Source organism: Strix uralensis, chromosome 15, assembly GCF_047716275.1.
Source record: "Strix uralensis isolate ZFMK-TIS-50842 chromosome 15, bStrUra1, whole genome shotgun sequence".
NCBI lineage: Eukaryota > Metazoa > Chordata > Aves > Strigiformes > Strigidae > Strix > Strix uralensis.
This window is the reverse complement of record NC_133986.1, coordinates 15,301,389-15,315,812: the sequence shown is the minus strand read 5'-3', so window position 1 is coordinate 15,315,812 and position 14,424 is coordinate 15,301,389.

The following is a 14,424-nucleotide window of genomic DNA, read 5'->3' as shown; positions in this document are numbered from 1 at the left end:
AATTATGATAGGGTGAAGAAGAAAGAGAAGAAAATTTAATCTTATAGAGCCTGATCCAAAACTCAGGTTTGTGAATAATCACCTACTGAATTGAGTAGCCTTTGGATCAAACTAAAAAATTGAGATATTAATCTCCATTTAGAGCTGCATCAAAGCTACACTTTGTCCATGTTGTTTAGCGATAAGTGTTGAAATAAGATGAAGTTAAATAAGCATTCTGTCTTCTAATAATCAGAAATTGCAGTGGATTTTAGTACAACCTAGTATTTCAAGCAGTTTAGGTAAAGCCTACCTAGTTTTGAAATGAACACCTTAGCTGCTCTTGAAGGTTGACTTAGGAGTCGACCTTCCTAGTTTGCTTTCTGATCATGTGTCATTCTGCATCACCCATTTTAGCTGCATAAACTCTTGCCAAAGGATCCTCTATACTAGGGATTAAATAGAAACAAAAGAAGGCAAAAAGCCTTCAAGTGTTTCAGTCTTAATGGCTTCATGTATTTAGAGAAATATATCTAACCACAGTAGATCAGATCATCAGATGGGGCTTCCAGCTGTGCCCAATATGTAATGTTGCTGCTTAAACTTGTATGGACTATTGCTACAGCAGCAACAATTCCATAATGCATCCTGCCAAATCTGCAATGACAGACGTAGAGGGCATTTCTTGTGGTGCTGATCATTTTATACCTGACACTTAAAAATAAATTGTCAGGCCTGAAGTTGTAGTAAGTGAAAACCTGCAAGTTTGACTAACTCTGGTAGAGGAGAAAAACCCTCACTATGGCCTCCTACAGGAATAAACTCAAAATGGGAGATATGTGCCCATAAAGCTCTATGGACCTCTGTGGGACTTTATATGAGGGTGAAGAGATCAGTTAGCACAAATCTTTCCTCAGGATTGGGGCCTGGAGAGGATGCGAGGAGAAGATGAAAGGAGAACTCTGAGCCTCCTTCAGATATACTTCTTAGTGTGGCAGAGCAGCACAATGATAGCTATTGTTATGCTAGATGCTAATTCTAGCTACAAACACTACATTGGTTTTCTTACAGATTAAAAAAAGAAATCTTCCAGATACCCGTATTTCATTTGTGGGAAGTAAAATAATGATGCTGTCGGCTGAGGGGCAGAAGATAATTTATATACTGTGTGTGAAACTTACTTTTCATTAAATAAGGCCTAGAGATGCTTGTGGGGATTTAACTTGTGAGATTAGCAAATAGCATATATCGTATAGGCTTATATCAGAGAACAATATAAATGTTTTAATGAATACTTTGCAACCAAGTAGATTATCTGAAATTGGTACTAGTCACCAGGTCTCACGTTAAGTTTATTTAGCCTTTTTTGAGAAGGAGGGAAAAAAAGGCCAGAACTAAACCCTGGCCTTAGTCAAGGTTCAGCAGGCTATCTTGAGTTTCTTGATGAAATGTTACAGCAATGCCGCGATGCCAGTCTCAGTTCAGTATAAATAGCTGTTCATTTAAGCCTTCTCTTCTGTGTTGGGTTTGTGGGGCAAGTTGGGGGGGGGGGGGGGGGGGGGCCTGCAGAGGTGGCTTCTGTGAGAAGCTGCTAGGAGCTTCCCTAGATGCTAGCCTTCCCTAGGCTCTGAGATGGACGCCACTGGCCAAGGCTGAGTCCATCAGCAATGGTGCCTCTGGGATAACATATTTAAGAATGGGAAAAAAAACCTGTGCAACTGCAGCCAGAGAGAGAAGTGAGAATATGTGAGAGAAACAGCTCTGCAGACACCAAGGTCCGTGCAGGAGGAGGGGTAGGAGGTGCCCAGGGCTGGAGCAGAGATTCCCCTGCAGCCCCTGGTGCAGCCCATGGTGAGTCAGGCTGTGCCCTGCACCCAGGGAGGCCCATGGGGGAGCAGAGACCCACCTGCAGCCCGGGGAGGGCCCCACGCCAGAGCAGGGGAAGAGTGTGAGGAGTCCTCCCCTGAGGAGGAAGCAGCAGCAGAGACAACGGGTGGTGAACTGAGTCAGGTTTCAGAGAAAGCTCTGGGTGAGCACAACAAGACAGAACTGGGAACTGAATACCTGTGCACATGTTGCAAAGGAGTGCTGGTAAGCAGGTAGCTGTCAGAAGAGAGACTTTGCCAGCTCTATACTATGATTTACACTTTGCCATAGTTTCATATGAAGACAGTGAGCTCTGGGCAAAGCAAGACTAGTTTTTGACATGCGCAAAAGCTAATGAACAGTTGGGTACCTGAAGTGTTCTTTAGCAGCAGCAGGACCAATCTGCAGGAGGGACAACCTAGTGTATTTTGGATGACCTTTCCTGTGGGCCAAGGAAAGGGACTTGATAAATCATTGAAGGCTGGGCGTGGCAGTCTTGTCCTCCTGCTCCCATGTAGCCTTTAGTGAAAAGAATTGTACAACACCTTGTTTGTTATAGTCAAAGCGTATTTTTCAGCTCTGTTTTCCAGTATGTCTTGTCTTTAATAGATACAGGCACAGATGCTTTTGGAGGGCAAATGCAATAGTCCTGCTGTCAGCTGCTAGGCAGTAGTTTTGGAAGCTCCTTTTCTAGTAAGGCTGTTCATGTTAAATTCTGTACACATCGCTGGATGCAGGGGGTCAAATTCACTTCTAGAGACTGTTTCAAGCGCCTATCTAGAGCCCTTTGAGGGACCCCCAAACCTTCTGCAACGCTGTTGCCACCATCGGGTCCAGGGGAGCCCCGTCACGGGCTGAGGAGGGGGCTGGAGCCCAGGCACACGAGGGGAGGTGGAGGGCAGTCCCTGCGCCCAAGGGGCAGCAGAAGGTTTAGCTGATCCTGCCCCAGGAAAGGGGCCCTCAGCCCCCCCGACCCTTCTCCCTCTCCCACACGAGGCCATCTTCCAGGCCACAGGCCCCCCAGCTCCCAGAACAGCCATATTTGACCACATGGATCCCCATGACAGTGGACTCCTGATGCCACAAACCACCTCGCTTCCGTTTGTTCCGGAACCAGTAACCACAGAGACCCCAGCAGCTGGCCCACAACTCACTGAGCTTCGAGGCCCTCGGGGTACAAGGATGCCTGGCACGAAGAGGCTGATGGCTGCTCATCTTCACATGGGCGGGCGAGAGGACGTGCGGCTGCAGGAACCACAGGCCAAGAGGAGGAGGTGTGAGACGGGGGCACCATCTTGGGACTTGAACCGTGTGGAGCCCATGGAGGTGGATCCACCGGCAGATGTGGAAGAACCGATGGAAGTGGATCCACCTCCAGCACAGCCTCCCTCCGTGATGCCGCAGGACGCCCGGCCCAGCCGCCAGACCTGCCGTTAGCTGGGAGGCCCAGCCTCCACACCTGGCCGTCCCCTGGGCTCACCCGTTCCATCTCCTGGCAGCAACAATTATTGCGCTGATTGCCACGGGTGGTGTGAGCCCCTCTTTCCTATCCCTCATCCCCTCCTCATATTTAAAAAAACCAAACAACCCTCCAATAAACCCAGAAAACACCAGTAAAAATGCTTTCCTCCACTCTTGTTTGGTACTTTGGCAACTGCATCTGGACCCCTCTGTCCCCTCTTGGTCTCCCAGTCCAGGAAAGACACTGAGGTGTGGGGTGTGGGCCCAGCCCAGGGCCCCCGGGATGGTGAGGGGCCGGGGCACATGGCACACAAGGGCAGGCTGAGGGAAGTGCCTCTGGTCATGAGGGTGGGGAGACACTGGAGCGGGTTGCCCAGAGAAGGTGTGGATGCCCCGTCCCTGGAAGTGTTCAAGGTCAGGCTGGCTGGGGCTTTGAGCAACCTGGTCTAGTGGAAGATACCTGTCAGCCTCACCTCTGTGCCTGGGAAGAGCGTGGAACAGATCCTCCAAGAAGCTACGGCACGTGGAGGAGAGGGAGGTGATTCGAGACAGCCAGCATGGCTTCACCAAGGGCAAGTCTTGCCTGAGCAAGCTTGTGGCCTTCTGTGGAGTGGACAAGGGAAGAGCTATGGATGTCATCTAGCTGGATTTCTGTACAGCCTTTGACAAGGCCCCCCACAACTCTACAATCAACAACAGGGAGGCCCACAGGGGAGCAGAGACCCACCTGCAGCCCGGGGAGGGCCCCATGCCAGAGCAGGGGGATGTGCCCGAAGGAGGCTGTGACCCCGTGGGAAGCCCATGCTGGAGCAGGCTCCTGGCAAGAGCTGTGGCTCCATGGAGAGAGGAGCCCGCACTGGAGCAGGTTTGCTGGCAGGAGCTGTGGCCCTGTGGAGGATCCACGCTGGAGCAGCCTGTGCCTGAAGGGCTGCACCCCTGAGGAGGAAGCAGCGGCAGAGACAACGGGTGGTGAACTGATCACAACCCCCAGTCCCCATCCTCCTGTGCTGCTGGTGGGGAGGAGGTAGAGAATATCAGGAGTAAAGTTAAGCCCAGGAAGAAGGGAGGGTTGGGGGGAAGGTGTTTTAAGATTTGGTTTTATTTCTTGTTATCCTACTCTGATTTGATTGGTAATACATTAAACTAACTTCCCCAAGTTGAGTCTGTTTTTCCCATGACAATAATTGGTGAGTGATCTCTCCCTGTCCTTATCTCGACCCACAAGGCTTTTGCTATATTCTCTTTCCCCTGTTGAGCTGAGGAGGGGAGAGATAGAGCAGCTTTGGTGGGCACTGGGCATCCATTCATATGGGAATGAGGCTGTTGAGTTTCATTATCCATATATCAGTGTGGACTGCAAATCTAATTGCCTGAACCTGGGAAGATGGTCTAGATATTTGAGCCTTGCTCTCTTTATGGTACATCTAACAAGAGAGGCTCAAGAGAGTCTTCAATGAAAACAGACTCATTGGCAACTTCACAAAGCTTATTTTCTTGTCACAAAAATGACCAATATTTGCAATCCTATCTCTTTTAAAACCTTGGGAATAACCCATGTGCACGTTAACTTCTTTCAGTCTCTAGATTCTCCCAGGGATAGGAACCAAACCAGGCATGTACATCTTACAGTGAAGCTCTGAGCTTTTTGAAGGCGTCGCTGTCTTGCCTGCTGGCATTGGCCTGTGTCAGTATGAAGTTAATGCAGAAAGAATTTAACTCATGACACTTACCCTGAGGTACTCCTCCAACTTCAGCCTCTTTTCAGGCTATGCAGTCTCTTTGTGTCAGTGCCAGAGGAGTGATAGTAATAATAGTAATGGGCACTTTAGAAATGCAAGACAGACCCACAAATAAGCATTCATGCTAGAAAATGTTTTGTCTGGTAGAAAGGGGAGGGTAATCAGTGTTTCTAGTGAGCCCAATTTCCACTCTGGAAATCTGAATTTCACTCTTTGTGTCTTGCAGCCCATATTTTCTCAGTTAGAAACCTCTGTTTGGTTCTGTGTTATTGAACTTTGTGACATGACAACAATTAGAAGACACTTAACTGAGACAGAGGAAACAGTATGCTATTGAAACCTTTTCTTTAGGAAAAAAAAAAAGAAAAAGGACAATTTTCAATATTTAAGTGATTAGAACCTGTCATTTCATGTTGTTGTTTGCAGGCTGACACAAATGACAGGACAAAGGATCATACATGGAAATAAGATGAAAATTCAGAACAGATGTCAGGAAGCATTTTTCATGCTGAATGTGCACAGTGACCAGCCAGGTAAGTCAAAAGCATTTTCCCATTTAGGAAATAATTAGATGGCCCGTCATGGACAAAATGGCTTTCCCAATTTCCTTTTTCTCTAATTTTCTTACATTCTTATTATACTCCAGCTGCTATTCACTTTTCTCTGACTGGAAGCTTCATCATCATCCAGACATGAACCTAGTTCTTATAGAAATGAATGAACTATTAACTGCTAAGTGAACAGCTACTTAGCTAGATATTATCCTGTCGATATTATATCACGCTGTTATGTTCAAGGTCTAGCAATGCATACATTTTGAAGTCTAGAGTTTCTGAAAATTTTTATCACAGTTACAAAATTGAGTCTAGGAGAAGACCAGAGTGACAGAAAACATGCTGGTTTTATTATCTTAAAGAATCTGATTGTTTTAAGTGATAAAAGTTACACAAAAATGAATCTAGGAGATAACTGGGGGAAAAAAATTAAATGGACAAATGCATCCCCCAACCACCCAAAGATTAATACATTTCTGGAATCTTTGCTTTAGTTGAGGCTTTGCTCCCAAATCTGATACAGACTGCCAGTCTTTTATAACCTCATGTCTCATCTTTCATGGTCATAGAATACAATAATTCTATTTTCTCAGGTGAATGTGTGAAACTGTAATTATTTGAGGCACTGACATTTGATCTCTCCAAGTACCAGTCAGCACTAAGTTAATTTATGATGCTTGTGATCCTCATTTTAATAAAGCGTTGGCCCATTACAAGTTCATATGTTAAAGCTATTTGAGAGTGATAGATAGATAATGCCCACTGAGGACAATGTTAAGACTCAGACCTAGAAACTGAAAGTCTTTGGTTTGTAATAAATTTTTCCAGGAACTGTTGAGACCTTTAAAAGACTTGCTGAACAAATCGCTACAACAGCAGGCTGTGTTTCCAAGCTAACGATTTCCACCATGTAAAAAGCAGATCTGTCTGCCCCACCCTCCACCCCAAGCTCCCATAGTTTCAGTGCTAAATGATGTCACCAATATTCTCAATTTAAAGCCATTTATGTGGTAATTAAATAAAATAATTTCATTTTTGTGTTTGTGGAAACTGCTCGATGAGGTGCTTCTGTCTTCCTCCTTAACATGGATTCTAGCATTAATAATAAAAATTGAAAATATCTTAATTATGGCCAATTTAGACATGTAGTTATGGATATTTGAAAAAAACAATGGTACTGAAAGATAGTAGCTTGGAGAAGCATTGCTCACTGAAGATGTTGTGCTGAAGAGAATGATCATTTCCATTTTTCAAGGAATTCAGCCTTCAATCAGATAAAATGCCCAAGGATATAAAGCTGGTTTTTAATGACACATGGAGGCAATGTCAGTCACAGCACAGAGCAAGTGCAATTTTGTTGACTTTAGAACTGGTACAGGACTTGCTTAAGTTAAAGATAGCTAGGGAGCTAAAATTTAAGGATGACACTCTGCCCTCACTTTTGGCTTCTTTCCCACTGTAATCCCCTCAACGCTACTTCACAGTGCACACAGTAATGTGAATTAACACTGGAACATCAATCTTGAACTGGAATTCCATGACTTTCTGCTGACATATGTGACTCCCATATTCTGTTTTCCACGTTTAATTCTTTCAGGTGGTAAGTGAATAAAAGGTGTCCAACAATTCAAAATTAGGTGTATACTGGTGTCAACAAACCTTACCCATCTAAAAAATTCAGTCACTCCTTTTTATATGGATGGGAAAACATTAATTTAAAACTGAAGTTTTTGTGAAGTAAAAGAATCTTCTTGTGCGGGAATTTTCAGGAATTCAAAGGGGGATGGGTGGGTGTGTGTATATATATAAAAATAAAAATACAGTCTATAATACTTTATATGTGGTATATGCATATATATGTATGTAAAAGATATGTTTGGTGCAAGTATCTGTAAGTGAGCCCTTCTGAACATTAGCTTTTTCATTATGCCTTTTCTATTGGTGGAAGATTTAAGGGTGCCCTTGCACTTGAGCTCGTTAACCACATTGACCACCACGCTCTGACCGCAGAAGGAAAAGGCTACTGTTTTATTGATACATACTAAATGTCTAGTATTAGATGTGAAGGAATATGAAAAAAATTGTGCAAATGCAATAACTGAGTCATGTTCTCTCACATCAAACTTACATGGAGACCATCACAATTCTTCCTAACTTGTTGTGGATAAGGACAAATTCTGTATGCTGCGTTATTATGTAGCAGAAGAGTGGTTGTTCCACCAACAGTTTAACTGGGCTCTGCAGCCAGTTTTGTGGGGGAAGAACATTGGTTTATAGGAATAGGATTTCTACTCCATTTTTCCTTCCTTCCTGCAGGTATAACAGGGAAAAGAAAGGACCAAAAGGAAGTCTTTACACCACACGCATACTAATTTAAAAATTACTTTGCACTACCTTTAAATTTTTAGAGAATCTCACGCTACTGTAGGGAAAGAACCTTTTAGTACTTTCACATCTGCACTACTGAAAATATCCATTTCCTGCTGTCCTGCTCAACACTTTTTAACCTGTGCTGTCATACTCAAGGCTGTTCTTCACCTGCCTTGCACAGTTTTGACATTATTAGTAGTAACAGATTTGAAATAAGATTTAACATTCCAGGTATTTGGATTCAAATGCAGAAGTCATAGATTCGAATGCCAGAAGCCATAGCATGAGCTTAGAATTATGCATTTTTATTTAAATGATTTATTTGTGTTCCTTTCTACATGCTTTATTCATTCTGTGCTGGTTAATTTACTTTTGGTCATGTTTTCAAGGCTTTTTTCATAACCATGAGGCTATAAACTTTATGTTCTTTAAAAAAATAGAAAAAAGGGTTCTTGTGAAATGATGTGATCAAGAAACTGCATTTTTAGAGGAAAAGATTGGTGGAGTTCATCTTACTTGATATGACTTAATTTAAATAGCTGGTCTAATTTAACTCTACAGTTGATGGAGGCAGAAACATCACCAGTGAATGCCATATTCCATAGCAATATGGGCTGAATGGTCATTAGTAGGATCTAAGCAGTTTTGTTTTGGACATCTATAGCTAGGCCACGATCTCGCTTCAGAAACAGTGAAGATCTGCCTAAAAATTTACTGAAATGAATTGAAAGCTGTATTTACATGTGTTATTTTCAATTTGCAGCTTATATTTTCTGGTTTAGAAATTCTTAATGTTTTAACTTCACTGATTCACTTTGGGAGAAGGCCTTATTCTTAAACTAAAATATTATGTCCAAATCTTTCCTGTTGTCCTTACTGTAAATTCATGGCTCTACAATACAACAAGGTTCTATGTAGTGGTCATTTTGGCATGAATGTTTCTCAGTGTCTCAATCTGACAAGAGTCTGTAAATGTCATGGAGTAACTCTACAATCAAGCCATATTAGAATTATAGTTAATGCAATATATCATATAAAGTATGCCACGAGCACCAAGATCCTGTAAAATCAAAGAACAAATTAAAAAAAACTTACCAAACCAAGTACCAAAAATACAGTTTAGGACTATAATTTAATTTGCAGTCAGTAAACAAGCACACCGTTACAAAACAACTTTTCTGTAATGTTTGGGAAGACAAAATATCCCCTTAATATGCCTGTGTTTACCTTTAACATACAAAATATGTGGACTTACTCATATAGCTAAGGTTAACCTTCTGGATATCTGTAGGAACAGGGATATTAATTTGGTAATAGCAGTACTGCAGAAGAAAACCTGTTGTGGGGGAGAAGGGGTTTGGTGAGAGATAAAATGCATTGCATGCTGCAGGCAATTGCAGGACCAATTGTTGACTCTTTTAAGAGCTTTCTTAGAAAAGGCCTTGACTAGCTAGAAAATAAGAGATGCATTAAAATCCAGGTTCTGTCATGTATAATTTCTTGGTATCACAGGGAGTCTAGCATTTCTGTGCCTTGTTTTTCTGCCTCCAGGGGACCGGCAAGATTAAATTTGTAAATGTATTTTCAAATTTTGAGAGGAAATATGCTACGTGTGTGCAAAGTACTATTAATAAGATCACTACTATATTGTGTCAATTGGCATAGTTGTGTCCTGGAAAACAGTTCTCATATCATTATTAGCTATGACTATTCCAAGAGGAGATGTTAAGTACAATACTACAAAATGGAGCTCTTTTGAACATATTTTCTTTATGTTTATGTGCCACTGAAAGTAATAACTGACCCTCTTAAAATACAAGGCATTATTTCCTTTTCAGTTTCCAGTGCTGAAAACACTAAATAAAAAAAGAGAAAAGATTGTGTGGATCATTCCTCTTTTCTTCCACATAATTTGTTAATGTATACAGCAATGGAGAACTGTAAGAGATTCTTTTGATGCAATGTAAGAACAAATTATCTTAATTCAGTCCAATTTTATACACGAGAATAACTGACTCAAAACAGTCCTGTGATCAATGTGGCTATGACTACCTTAAATACACTCATTGAATATTATCTCTAGAGAAAATAGCCTTGTAGGATTCATTGTTATATGAGATTTCTTAAAAAAAAATTATTTTAAAAGGTCAAAATTTTAAAATGATACTGTTATTTAAATGTAGTGTGAAGGTTTAAGTGCAAATCACTCTAAGGTAACTTTTTTTTAAGAGCGGACTAATGCAGTATTATGTTTTATAGTGCAATAAAATTATGTGCTAGAATTATGCTCATAAATGCAGGCAAATATAAACCAAGCTATTAGTTATGTTTTCTCAGATAAAAGTGATTAGCATAGCTATCAAACTCTTCTCCCATTTGAATAACAGAATTATGTCTGAAATCTAAGGCTTGTTTGCAAAAGCTGAGTCTTAAAAAGAAATGTAAATCCAGCTATCAATGTTGTATTTGAAAGTGAATGCAATGGTCTGCCCATCATACTGCTAACAACTAAGAGCAGAGGAACATGACCCAGATTGCAGCAAAACACACCAATATGAAATGTGCCTCAAATACTATTTTAGAAGTCATTCTTAGCACTTCATCATAATCTCCTTACTCTGCTGATCAGACTTATTTAAAAACTATTGTGGTTTGTTTAAACATAAAGAGTGATGAAAGAGTCTTTTAGCAACAGTCACCGTGAGACAAAGTTTCATGTATAATTCATGAACTGTGTGGTCATCTACTAGCAAATTAATTTCCATCTGACAGCTATACTTCTGGTAGTGTCCTCTCAGGAAGGCACATGGTATATAATTAAAATCTGAACAGAACAAATTAAATGCTGATTACTTCATAAAAAATTTCAAGGCTTGAATATCGTTACCTGTCTTTATAGGATCAAACCAAGATATTTGACAATGTATAGATGAATGGATGTATTTTCTCCACCCTGTATCCAGTTGTTTTCTAATGCCTAAGGGTTGTGGTTAAAATTGCTACTAGAAAATCCAACTGTGGAAAAAACAAGTAAAAACCCAACCCCCAGTTCAAACCTGCGAGGAGCAAATAAAAACTGTCACTACCTCTAAGTGGCTTTTCTGTAATGCAACATTTAATATTTTATATGCAAACCACTGCTCAGGCAGGTGCAGTGTTCCCTTTGCATCCTCCTTGTCTTCCTCCTTTTATCCCCTTAAATTTGGTTAATCAATGTCATTTAAAGCATTTAATGAGTGTTTGCCACACTGATGAGAGCAGGACTATAGATGACCGACTCTGGTGATCATAAAAAGGATTTCTTCTTATTGTTTGCAATAAAAAATGTTACAGTAAAAGATAAATTATTAAATAAAATATTACAAAGGTTTTCAAGCAGTCATGGAATGAAGAACACTGCAGGGAAGGTTCACATATTATCTTACTGAACAGGAATCTTTTTAAGGTTTTTACCATGTTTTGCATTTGCATGCAATGTGATGTTTAGCTTGTGCTGGCAACTGCCGTGCAAAATCTTAAGGACATGTTAGTATATGCTGGAGTCTGTCACCGCCTTCGCTCTCCTTTGCCTTTGCTACTTAGATTCTAAGTTAGCAGAGCTGCACTACCATGTCCTAAAATTTACCTTCCTAGGCATAGGTTTTTTTGCCTGTTGTTGCAATATCAGATGGATAAGCTAGACTTCTGTTTTTGATACAAGGATATTTTCTGTATCATGACACAATCTCATTTATCAATCAAATGTATTTCAATTTGTACCATCCCTCCATGATCTTTTTCTGGAGAGACTGAAGGTGCAACATATACAAAATGTGCAGTAACAGATTTCTGTACAGCGTAGCAATAGCCTTTCAGTAATGCAGGACATGACAGTTCACTGAGAAAGAAAAGTTCTTTTGAATTTGAAAAGATGACAAGAATAAACCTATGGCAGGGGGGTTGGAACTAGATGATCTTTAAGGTCCCTTCCAACCCAGTCTGTGATTCTGTGAATTCAGATGATAAATGTGTGCGCAGACACGGGTGGAGTATACAGTGTTATAACATTGATGCATATGAGTATTTTATAAAGCTAAGACTAGTAAGTCAAACAGGGACTTACAAACCTTGAGCCTCAGGTAGTGTGAAGGAAGATTTGTCTACTGCACTGGCATTTAGTAGTAGGTAAACCAGTTGGTACTACCCATTCATAGTCTTTGTAGTTCTCAGTAGTGAATGCTTTTCTACACTCACTACTGCCACATTTTTAGAAAGTTTTGCATGTCAAGTACCAGTAGTATGATCACTTTATTCTCTTCCCCTCCCTTTCCTGACCAGCTCTGCAGGGTAACATTTGACTTTTCATTTAACCTCAATGTTTTGACTCACGTATCTGTGCTTATGTCAGGCTCTTTGTACCCGACTTCACTAAATAAATGAGATCTTGCTATGGCTATAATCACAAATTCATGATTAGAATTACAGTTTAGGGTATTAGCCAGGTTGTAGTTAATGAATAGAATCATAGAAAAATTTCAGTGGAAGTGACCTCCTGAGATCAGCTAGTCTGTACCCTCTTTGCACTCAAAGCAGGGCCAACTGGAGTTTGATCATGGAGGTGCAGATCACACCCAGTCAAGTTTTGAAGGAAGAGTTATGAGGAAACTGTTAGAAGAAATTGCCTGACATTGGATTTGTTTGGTTTTATGCCAACGACAAAAGTATCTAAAATTAGCTGATGGCAGAATACTGGATTAGATAGCTCCAACAATTTGTCCAGTGTGAATGCTATGAAGGGGAAAACGATTTTGTAGTATCAGTGTTGGGATGTATTAAACACTGTTTTGTATGACATGCTTTCTTTTTCACAGTTATATCAATGAGAAGTTGTTTTCTGATCTCAAAGAAGAGTCTGGTGATGGGACAGGGAAGAACTGAGTTCTGAAAATATGAGGAGCTGGCCAGAAACGGTATAAGGTAAGCTGTAAGCTACAGCAATAGGGAATGTACAGATACAGGGAAAATATCCAGGTTTAAAAAGAGTAAAAAATGAGTGAAGACTGCTTGAGGGTGAGAACATCACCACTGAGATTAATGGTGAGCAGTGGCAGCAGCTGCCATGTCAATACTGTATTAAGTTTGGAAATGTTTTAAGCATAAAAATCTATAAAGGAACACATTCCATGTGGTAAATTTGAGTTCATGCCATCTTCAATTTTAGAAGACCCACTGGACAGCAATTATACCTAGTAAATATTATCAGATGGCCAAAATGTGAGACATGATGTTACATGTGCTGAAAAATCTGTCATGCTGCAATGTCTGTTAAACACTAGCTGAAAGAACAGTATAAACTGCCAGTAAATATAAAACGAAATGAAAACAAACACTGCAGTGCATGACTTCCTGTGGGATTTGATATTAATCTCCACTTATGAGGAGTAGTCTGTACAACATATTTTCCCTAGGGGACTTGTGAGTTATCCAGCTAATCCTTATTCAAGGCATATGATTTGTATCCGGCAAAAAAATCACACAGAATTTTTTCAATCAGCTCCGAATATATGATATTGATAATAAAGTCCGTGTAATTGGATTTAAAAGAAAATTCTTGGAAAACAAGCTTAATGTACACATTCCATTATGCAGTGGTCAGCGCTATAACTTTCAGACCAAGGTGCAATTTTAAACATCTGATTATCTTTTTAATGTCTGTTTGGATTCAGTTTGTCTCCTTTATACTTTGAATAATTTCTTACCCTGTTATTACCTATATTTTTATTGGATACAAATCACAGATTAATCATCCTCATCAGTTCTCTTTTTGCATCCTGGTGATGGATCTGCTGTCTGTGCTGGTTTTTAAGCCTCTTGTGTTTGCCATCTGAAGACAGCTTTTTCAGATTCAGATTTTTCTGCCTGCTATGTTCTTACTTCACTCCCTGGTGACAGCCTCTGTACCTTCCCCATCATATCGAAGAGAAAAATAAGCTTAGAAGAATGTAGTTTGCAGGGTGTCATATTAAAGACACTCTGGCATAGAACCTGCATTAGCTTCTTCAAGTCCAGGCACTGTTAGGTCAAGACTAGATGCTTTAAAATATGTTTGTTCCTTTCCTCTTCAAATAGAATGATAATTAATGGCAACTAAAACTAACTTAATTCTGTTAGTATGAATACTGGCACTGTTGGATGGACCTTTAAGAAGAGAAAAATTTCTGTTCCCTGCGAGCAAAAAGAAGTGAAGTCCATTGTTCTAATGGCTTGCTGCCACAAAGTAGATCAGACAGGTTTGGCTGAAATACTAGCTGGGGTTCAGTGCTTTCAAAAGTCCTGTGTTCGTGAGATGGGAGAATGGCCTGTGTTAGCCGTTAGATCATTTTCTAAGCTAAGCCTGGATGTGCTACTATTAGGCATTGTACATTTTTAGTTTGTGCAGAAATACCTCATTTACTTTTCATGTTTAGAGACTGGAA